The following is a 10,495-nucleotide window of genomic DNA, read 5'->3' as shown; positions in this document are numbered from 1 at the left end:
TAGAACAGCGTAGGAAATTTGTATATCAATCTTGTGTAAAAAATTCAGAATTTTATCACCCTCCGGTGAATTTTAACAATTCTGCTACTGGACGCAAAAGTTTATGTTTTTTAGCAAAATCAAATCAACTATCACCCAAATCATCCCAAAGGTCTTACTTGGCACAAAAACTAATTAAACACTAAAACATAATTATTAAGGAAGTAATATTGCATATTTATTAAAGAACACAAGCAAAAACAAAAACATAAAAATAAAATTGGGTTGCCTCCCAACAAGCGCTATTGTTTTACGCCCTAGCTTGGCATTGATAATTTTAATGATGCTCACATGAAAGACAAAAAATTGAAGCACAAAGAGAGCATCATATAGCATGTGAAAAACAAGTTTAAGTCTAAAATACTTCCTCTGAATAGGGATTTTATAGGGAAAAGATTCATCAAGACAAGCAAAAACTAGCATATGCAAGGAAGAAGAAAGAAACAATAGCAATCTCAACATAACGAGAGGTAATTTAGTAACATGAAAATTTCTACAACCATATTTTCCTCTCTCATAATAATTACATGTGGGATCATATTCAAATTCAACAATATAGCTATCACATAACATATTCTCTACATGATCCACATGCATGCAAAGTTGACACTCTTCCAAAATAGTGGGATTATCATCAAATAAAGTCATGACCTCTTCAAGCCCACTTTTATCAAAAAATTCATAAGATTGATCATTCTCCAAAGTAGTGGGATCATTATTATCTAAAGTTGGAACTCTTCTGTAACACCCACGATGCGGCTATAACTCCCACGTGTCGAGGCACGACTTAGAGGCATAACCGCATTGTGGTTTGTCGCAATAAGGGTCATCTTCACACAATCCCATGTAATGAACAAGAATGGGATAAAGAGTTGGCTTACAATCGCCACTTCACATAATCTCTACTACCTAAAAGAAACGTAAGGTTCCCTCTCCCCTCTTACGTTTCGTCCAACCTCCTCGTCAAGAACTCCCGCGTATGTTTCTCACCGTCACACTGATTTTCTTAGATACAGTATATCTCCCCACCCATCTGGTTTTCTATTTAAACCGGTTTTCCATCTTTGGTAATTGGTAACACAATCATGGTAACGCAATCATGTTCAAAACGAAGAAAGGAATCTATCAAAAAGGAAGGAATCAATCAAGTTAGTATTTGGTAATAGACTATAAATTTAAGGAAAGGAATCATACGATCATAATCAATATCAAATCAATACAGAAGAAGCTATTTTTGGTAATCACGTGCACTACTCCTTCTTTCGTCCAACCCTTCCCTCCTTGGTGGCTCCATGCACGGAATTCCCCACCGATTGACGCACGTCTCCATCCCTCCGAAGCACATCCCCTCGCTGGTCATCGGCGCCTCCATCCCCAGCACTCACAGCCGATGATGTAGGTTGTCATCACCATCCCTTCGAAGAACAGTGTCACCATGGTCGCCGCCGCCTCCATCTCCCGCACGCTCGGCCATTGCTACAGGTCGAGGAGTCCGGGGGCGATCTGCAGCCGGAGTTTCATTTGTTCGTTTCCAATCTTTTTCAAGAAAGCAGAGTGCATATATTTGTTTGTTTTTACTATGTGTAGGGCTTTGAGATGAATGCGAGACCCTTTCAGAAGGTGAGCGGAAGAGATATCAGCTTTTTTGTGCCCTGATGATCACCATGAACGCTATTACACTGTTGTTGATCCTTAATTGTGTGTTTTTAAGTATGAGTGATTCATTTTGTGCGTATGCAATGCAAGAGATAGACACAGCGAGACACACACGCCATGTAAATCTCCTGCAGTTCTGACCGGACCTAGGCATATCCATCAACGACATCGACAATGAGCAGTACTCTATCCAGCTAAAAAGACCTTTCTCTCAGGTTCAATCATTCCACTTTCTTATGCGACTCTGAATGCTAGCTTGTTTCTTGCTATCCCGCAATGCATTCAAGTGTTTCGTTAATTGTTAATACGCCAAGACTTAAAATCTATAGAAGAGTTTTCCTCCAGAATTTCTTTATCAAATCTTAAAACCGCAAATCACTTACCAATGCAAGTGCTTTATGGATAGATGAATAATTGCAAAAATATGACACTGTTGACCAAAAGAATGCAGGGCTGCACCTTCTTATTAGACTTTCACCATCACATGCAGTTCCTACTTAACAGTAATTATTGTGATGCCATCACTTCTTCTCTAATTAGACTATGGCACTAATCCTCCCGTTTACAAATAGGAGAGTAAAATTTCCACAGAACTTCGGCGATGTGTTTCTTGCAAAAAAGGAGAGTAAAGTTTGCTTACTCAACTGTTCTCGACTTCTAGCTCAGCCGACCGCCAATACAAAATCAATGATTGCATTGGAGCATGAAAATTATATGACATATTGGATAATTTTTTAAAAAAATTGTAGCAACACACACGTATTATAGTGGATGATGGACAAAAAGAAGAGTGAATTTATCTTTTCGGTAAAAAAGAATCGACTACGTTGTTTAAAATAATACTTACCATCGGATGTGAATGAGGTTTCACATAATTGATGTTTCTCCGTTGCAACGCACGGGCATGTAGCTAGTACATAAATAAAATCATACATCAATCAGAGTACACACATAGACCGACTACGGTCAAAGTCAAAAGAAAAGAAGATAACCCAACCGCTAGATCCCTGATCATCCCAACTGGGCACCACTACTGATCAGCAGGAAACGAAACATAGTAACGACCAAGGTCCTCGTTGAACTCCCACTTGAGCTCGGTTGCGACACTTGCACTGGTATCGTCGGCACCTGCAACTGTTTTGGAAGTATCTGTGAGTCATGAGGACTCAGCAATCTCACACCCGCGAGATCAAGACTATTTAAGCTTATAGGAAGGAAAGGTTAGTGAGGTGGAGCTGCAGCAAGCACTAGCATCTATGGTGGCTAACATACGCAAATAAGAGCGAGAAGAGGAGCAATGGAACGGTCGTCAACTAGTAATGATCAAGAAGTGATCCTGAACTCCTACTTACGTCAAACATAACCCAAAAGCCGTGTTCTCTTCCCGGACTCCGCCGAAAAGAGACCATCACGGCTACACACGCGGTTGATGCGTTTTAATTAAGTCGAGTGTCAAGTTCTCTACAACCGGACATTAACAAATTCCCATCTGCCACATCACCGCAGGCACGGCTTTCGAAAGATAATACCCTGCAGGGGTGTCCCAACTTAGCCCATTATAAGCTCTCACGGTCAACGAAGGATAAACCTTCTCCCGGGAAGACCCGATCAGTCTCGGAATCCCGGTTTACAAGACATTTCGACAATGGTAAAACAAGACCAGCAAAGCCGCCCGATGTGCCGACAAATCCCGATAGGAGCTGCACATATCTCGTTCTCAGGGCACACCGGATAAGTCAAGCTACGAGTAAAACCAGGCCTCGAGTTTCCCCGAGGTGGCCCCGCAGGCTGCTCGGTTCGGACCAACACTCAAAGGAGCACTGGTCCGGGGGGGTCTAAAATAAATATGACCCTTGAGTCTGCAGAACCCAAGGGAAAAGGGGATAGGTGGTAGAAAATGGTAAAAGCAAGGTTGGGCCTTGCTGGAGGAGTTTTATTCAAAGCGAACTGTTAAGGGGGTCCCATAAATCACCCAACCGTGTAAGGAACGCAAAATCAAGGAACATAACACCGGTATGACAGAAACTAGGGCAGCAAGAGTGGAACAAAACACCAGGCATAAGGCCGAGCCTTCCACCCTTTACCAAGTATTTAGATGCATTAATTAAATAAGAGATATGGTGCTATCCCAACATAATCATGTTCCAACATGGAGCAATCTTCAACTTCACCTGCAACTAATAACGCTATAAGAGGGGCTGAGCAAAAGCGGTAACATAGCCAAACAACGGTTTGCTAGGAAGAGTGGATTAGAGGCTTGACATGGCAATATGGGAGGCATGATATAACAAGTGGTAGGTAGCGCAACATAGCGATAGAGCGAACAACTAGCAAGCAAAGATAGAAGTGATTTCGAGGGTATGGTCATCTTGCCTGAGATCCCGCAAGGAAGAAGAACGAGTCCATGAAGAAGACAATCGGATGTAGTCGAACAAATCCTCACAACTCCGGAACGAAACCGAAGCTAACGAGAGAAGCAACCCGGAAAGAAACAAACAACATAGTAAACAACCACCACATACACATGGCATGATGCACAATCAAGTATGATGCATGTCCGGTTTAATGAGGCATGGCATGGCAAAGTGCAACAAACAATACTACAAATTAAGTGGAGCTCAATATGCAACGAGTTGCATATTGGCGAAAGACCACATACGATTATTTAGTTCTCTCTCGTTTATGTACCCAACAATATTAAATGTTGATTAACATGGCAAGAGGTGAAGCATAAGTAAACTACCTATTTAAGCAAGTTAAATGAGGCCGGAAATAATAAACAACAATTCCTGAAAATCCTCATATGCATCAATAGCAATTTAAAGGAAACAACAATAAGAAACATTTTTAAATGTTGTTATCATGATGCGGATGACAATGCAAGTTTTTATGCAATTTAATGAAAATATTGACATGAGCATGTTATGAAGCATTTGTCACCGTGGTGGAAGAGAGGGGTGCCACGACAATGAATCCGAAAATGATGCCACGGCAACATATCGGTTCCGGTAGCTCATGGAGATACCGGTGCAAAAGGAAGAGTGGCGTGAGCGGGTCATGCAAGATGGTGGGTGATCCCGGCAACCGGGTTCCCATGGGTCGATGCCATGGCAACGGGAACATGCAAGAAACACGTCAGGCATGTTGCAAATGCGAGCATTTCATGCAACATTTGCATTCGTCCACGGGCGGTCATTCTCGGCGGTATACCTTCGAAGCGTGCGTTTCGGGGCGGACGGTTCAAAGTGGAGGTAGTTGTTCACGGGTCGTCGTGGGAAGTAGTGGCACACGTGGCGGCGTAGTGGAAGTAGTGGTTCACGAGTCGAAGAGGAAGTAGTCGTTCATGTTCAGTAGATATTCGGGGTCATGGCGAGGAACTTGACGTCCCCGGGGTCTTCGCGGGTCGACGGTAGTTGTACATGGTAATCGTGGACGAACTTGGAGGGTCATCGGTAGTCGTTCACGGTTCTTCAGCGCTGGTTGTGGTACACGTTCTATAGATGTTCGGGCGCCGGTAGTGGTACACAGTGTTGAAGAGGAACTTGACGAATCCAGGGAAACTGTAGCCGTACACGCGTCGGAGAGGAACTTGATGCATCACTGGACTTGGCGATCTTGATGAACTGAAGGGGCATCGAGGGACTTGCACGGCTCTTCCTCGGGAGGTCACCGGAGATGCATGGAGGCAGCTCGAGCTGCTGGTTGTTGGTGCGTGGCCGAGCCGCGGCTAGAAGAAGTGGCCGGCGTCGGCCTTGGCCTGAAGCAGGGAAGCGGCGGCGCGCACAGCGAAGGCCAGCGAGGAGCAGGAGCTAGCCGGGGTGCCTTGGCGCAACAGAGGCGGAGCAGAGGAGGGCAGCGGCGGCGCGCTTGCTGGACGGAGCAAGGGCGGCGGAGCGGAGCAGAGCAGCAGCGTAGAAGCCGGCCGCGGCTGGAGATGGTAGTGGTGCGGGAGGCCGGGCGCGGCGCCATGGGGAGGCGACAACGCGGAGGAGGGGAGGCTACAGGGGCAGTGCTAGTCGTCGACGAGGGTGACGGGGAGGTCCGGTGGCACGGCACCAAGGGCGGCGAGGAGGAGGTCGGGCGCCACGCGGCCATGGCAGGGAGGCGGCGAGCTTGGCGCGCCGGAGGTGGGGACGGGGCCCTGCTGGAGGGGTCCGGCTGGGGACGGGCAAGGGCGGCGGAGGCCGGCCTGATCTGGTGGTGTAGCCGGCAGCAGGAGGGGGAGGCACGCGGGATCGAGAGGGGGAGATGGGGATCGAGCAGGAGGGCGAGGGGATCGGGGTCCTGGCGGCGCTGGAGGGAGATGGAATCGAGAGAAGGGAGGCTAGGGTAAGGGCGCCGGAGCTGGGCCTTGGGCCAAAAGGCTGCGGGGAAGCAGGCCGGCCTGGGCTGTCTCTCTCCTCTCTCTCTCTCTCATACTTCCTTTAACAGAAAAGAAATAAAGAGAAGAAAAGAAAGAGAGGGGTTAGGGAAAGATTTTGCGCATGGGGGTAATTTTTCCGGACGCACAAAAATGTGCTTGTGCTGAGAAAATAGAAAAGGCCAAGATTGAAAGATTTGAATTCAAACTTATTTGATTTAAATACAAATGATTTGAATAGGAAGTGAGGGTTGGGAAGGTCCAAAAATGTTCGGATTTTTGGTGGAGCTCCGGAATATGATGAAAGAATATATGGCAAGATTGGAGACCAAGAATTAAGATAACAAAGACATTGGGATAATTTGCAAGTGTGTTATGGTGATTTCCAAATTAAAGAAATATTTAATATAGCTCCCTAATATTGGGAGGATATGTTATAAAGAGAAGTCACCATGTGCATCTCCCTCGATTTAAATGGATCGAAGATCCATGCAATTTACTTAGTTGGGTTTTAAAAATTAAATGGCATGATGGCATGATGACATGATGCAATGCAAAATAAATAGAGCAAGCAAAAGAAACACACGGTGATCACGAAATATATGGAAGGCGTCTGGAGCGTCCGTCTCAGGGCGTTACAACACTCCACCACTACAAGAGGATCTCGTCCCGAGATCTTGGATGACACCGGAGAGAAACGGAAGGGGAAGAGGTAAAACAAATTGCTTCTTGACAAACGAGTGAAACCAAAGAACCTTGAGAGGTCGCAAAGCTTGAAGAAATGACACGACAGAGGTGAACAAAATTTTAAAACACTCCGTTCAGCAAGAGGAACAAGGACCATTGCGAGAACCTTTGTAGGTTGAAGAATATGAAACAAGAGCTTAACGGATCAAAATTAATATGAAAGCACACCGGTAGAAAAGAGAAACAAGTAACAAGAATGACATAATTTGGACAGCACTCCGATAGAAAAAGGAAGGAATTAACATGAACTTGAGAAGATGGGATGATACTTGATGAAATCAACAACACTCTGCCTCCGGAACTATTAAAAAAGAGAAGGAAAACTTGATAAGATGAAAAGAAATTGAGGAGATGACACAACACTCCAGTTAAATGGTAAGCATGAAAAGAACACGATCCTCACAAATCGAGATGATGAGTGAAGAGAGCAACATCACCATGCCTCCGGAAGAAAAAATAGAAGATAGATCATTGGAATAAAGGAATGGAGATGAAAATGACAACTTCTGCCACAAATGAGCTTGGAAAGCTTCCTTCCAAGAAGGTTATAACAGAGTTGTTGGAAAACCAACAACGAAACGAATAAGCTTGTAGTGGGCTTAAGGAAAACTTCTCAAAATTATGAGGTTAAATCCTGCCACTAACGAAAACAATAGATTGGATGGATATGAACAAGGAGACGAGAAATTTATTTCACCAAGAGGATAAATGTAGAACTTGGGTCATTGATAAGCACCACAAATAGCAACAATCCTTAGGAAAGGCTATAGGTGAAATCTATACCAAGATAACATCAACAAAGAAATTGTTGGGTTGAAAAGATACCATGGACAAAGAAATTGTGATGGGTTTAAATATCTCATTCTTGATAACTTGTGAATCATGAAACCTGAAAAGAAATTGTCAAGAATGACATATCACCCTCTCAAAATGAGGTAGAAAGAATTACACTTCAGAATGCAAGATGAAGAATGCTTGAACTCCTCAAAACAACACATGTGTTGAGCACCATGTTTATTTTGAAGTATGGCTTGGCAGATCATAACTTCGAGAGAATATTGAAGAACACTTGAAGAATGAAAAGAATCCTTGACGAAGCACCATGTAGAGCCTCCATGAAGAACTCCGGTAATAAAAGAATGATCAAACGAAAGGGAAAGTTGAAAAGAACTCCGGGAGAAGCCTTGCAATGATTAGATGAAGCTTTGAAATGATATAATTGAAATAACTTGGAGCTCCGGAAAGAAAAATGAACAAATGAGATCAAGAATTTTGATGAATCTCCGGAATAAGGAATTAATCACTTGGATGAAACAAGAATAAGAATTACATTATGCTTAGCCTTCACCAATTTAGATTGATGACAAGCAACGAATTTTACATACTACTTATTCTCGTAGAAAAGATTAAGATAGATATTGCGCAAACTTGGGAAGGTCTTCATCGAACCACCGGTAGGATTGAAACAACGAATAAATTGATATGATAACGAAGGAAGAGAAATCTTGAACGAACCACCGCGAGAATTGAAAAAAACGAAGTAAAGGGGTGAATCACCGGTAAGAATTAGAGAACGAATGAAGATACTTGAGGGAATTTGATACACGAGAACGAAGAGATCACGAGCTGATTAGAGAATACATGAACGATGCACCGGAAGCATAAGGAGATGAACGAAGAGACCTCAATTTAGAATAATTGGAGAATGAAGCTGAAAACTTAGAACGAAGAAATCTTCTGAAATGATGGCCTTCGGAGAATCAAACTGAAAAGACTCCTGAAATGCTCCGGATGGGTGAAAAGAATTCTCACAATCAAAAACAATTATGAGAGGATGGCATCAAGCTAGAACCATGATTCTTGAAGAGAATGGAGCAAGATTTAAGAGAAACTCTTCTTCGGTCTTCAAATGTTTAGAATGATGATGAGAAACACCACCATGAATTATTGAGGCACTCCGGAACAATGGATAATAAAAATGATGAACCAACGATGAAAGAATTTGAAAGATCTTGGAGAAAGACATTTGACTGATGATAATTCATTCTTACGTCAAACTTCGAAAAGAATTTGGGAATAACTCCAGAAAAATTAGAAGAGTTAGGTAAGATCCTGGGGAAAAACCTGTGGGTTAGGGCCCACTCAAAAGATAGACCGTTGAAAAAAATTACTTGAAAAAGGAGATTGCACCGGTTGAATTAAATGGCTTGAATGAGATAACAACCTCGAGATAGTTTGAACGGATCTTGAATGAAAACACGAATCTCCTGAGATATCTTCAACACTCCAGATAAACATGAATAGCAAGAGGTGGATGATTAAGAGGTGCACCGGCATGAGAAAACATTTGAAACAAGGAAAGGAATGTGACCAACATTGAAGGCTTGAATTTAGTCTACCGGAGAAGAAAAGAATGAAGAATGATAAACTTGAGGAACATCTTCATGAGAACCACCGGGTAAGAACATTGATTGAAAAGAATGAAGGGACTTCCTATCTATAAGATGGATACTTGATTAAGAAATCTGAGTCCTTGAAGAAAAAGGGTGGGAGGGTGGGAAAACAAAGGCAACTCGGGGCATATGGAATAAACACCATTGAGAAAAAGCTTAGAATTGATCTTGCGAATGTTGGAATGATCGGATCCACTTGAAGAGAAGCACGCCAGTTGGAAAAGAATTAACATGACGACCTCGATGATCAAGAAGGATTAGTATTCACATAGCAATATGAGAACACCGTTTAGGAAAGGTATGCAATCAACACTTGACATTTAAGCAACTCGAACACCACAAAACAAAACAAAAAAAACAAAGGATTTGGCTTGCAAAATAAGCCGGAACAAACATACGATAGAGATTTCGTCCGAAGTTTTCGTGGTGGGGCCCACACGGGCTCGATCGTACATCACCATCATGTACAAGGCAGTGCAGATGACATACGAAGCGTCCCCGAGTCGGCATAGCCAAGGACTCTTTAAGACACTACGAGACCACTGTAAAACCAACCGTGGAAAGGCGGACCACTAGACGTCGAACCCCAATCTCATATCATGCATCTGTCGGAAAGATATCCTAGGAGCTACTTGAATTCCCACTTATAAACTCCCGAAACCTTCTGGTTATGCAATCTGGTGTTGGGGATATAGGGGACACAAAATATATCACCCAAACTAACAATCCTAGATCCAGCTGTATCCATCCGTCAACACATAACCAAGAAACCTTCGGAAATCATTTACCTCAACCTTCGAAAAGCATCCGTTATACGAGTTATGGCAATACTCCCGAACTCCCGCCCCAGTACTGGGTGGCGTCGAGGTGATCTCACCAATAACTGCATAAAAGAGATTTTCGATGTCGGCGAAACTCAGGTATTCCAGAACTGCAACGATAAAATTGTGACGACAACACCTCGGCGCTCAACTCCCCGGGACACTGCCACAACCCCAAAATGTCAGGAGGCACCAAGAACAATGTTCTCGTCACAAAACCATCGGAACGATTCCAAGATACCCGCGTGATCCTAAAAATTTTTTTAGTGAAATTTGAGGATAGAAAAGTCAAAGCTTCTACGTCAGGAGACCTCACCAGAGCGACGAAGGGACTGAGGAGTAAAAAGAATCCTACTCTCCGATATATATAATCCTAAGACTCAAAACATTTTTGTTCTAGACTCAACAACGCCAGCGAT

The sequence above is a fragment of the Triticum aestivum genome, chromosome 2D (genome assembly GCF_018294505.1).
Source record: "Triticum aestivum cultivar Chinese Spring chromosome 2D, IWGSC CS RefSeq v2.1, whole genome shotgun sequence".
Taxonomy (NCBI): Eukaryota; Viridiplantae; Streptophyta; class Magnoliopsida; order Poales; family Poaceae; genus Triticum; species Triticum aestivum.
Note: the sequence above shows the minus strand (reverse complement) of the source record.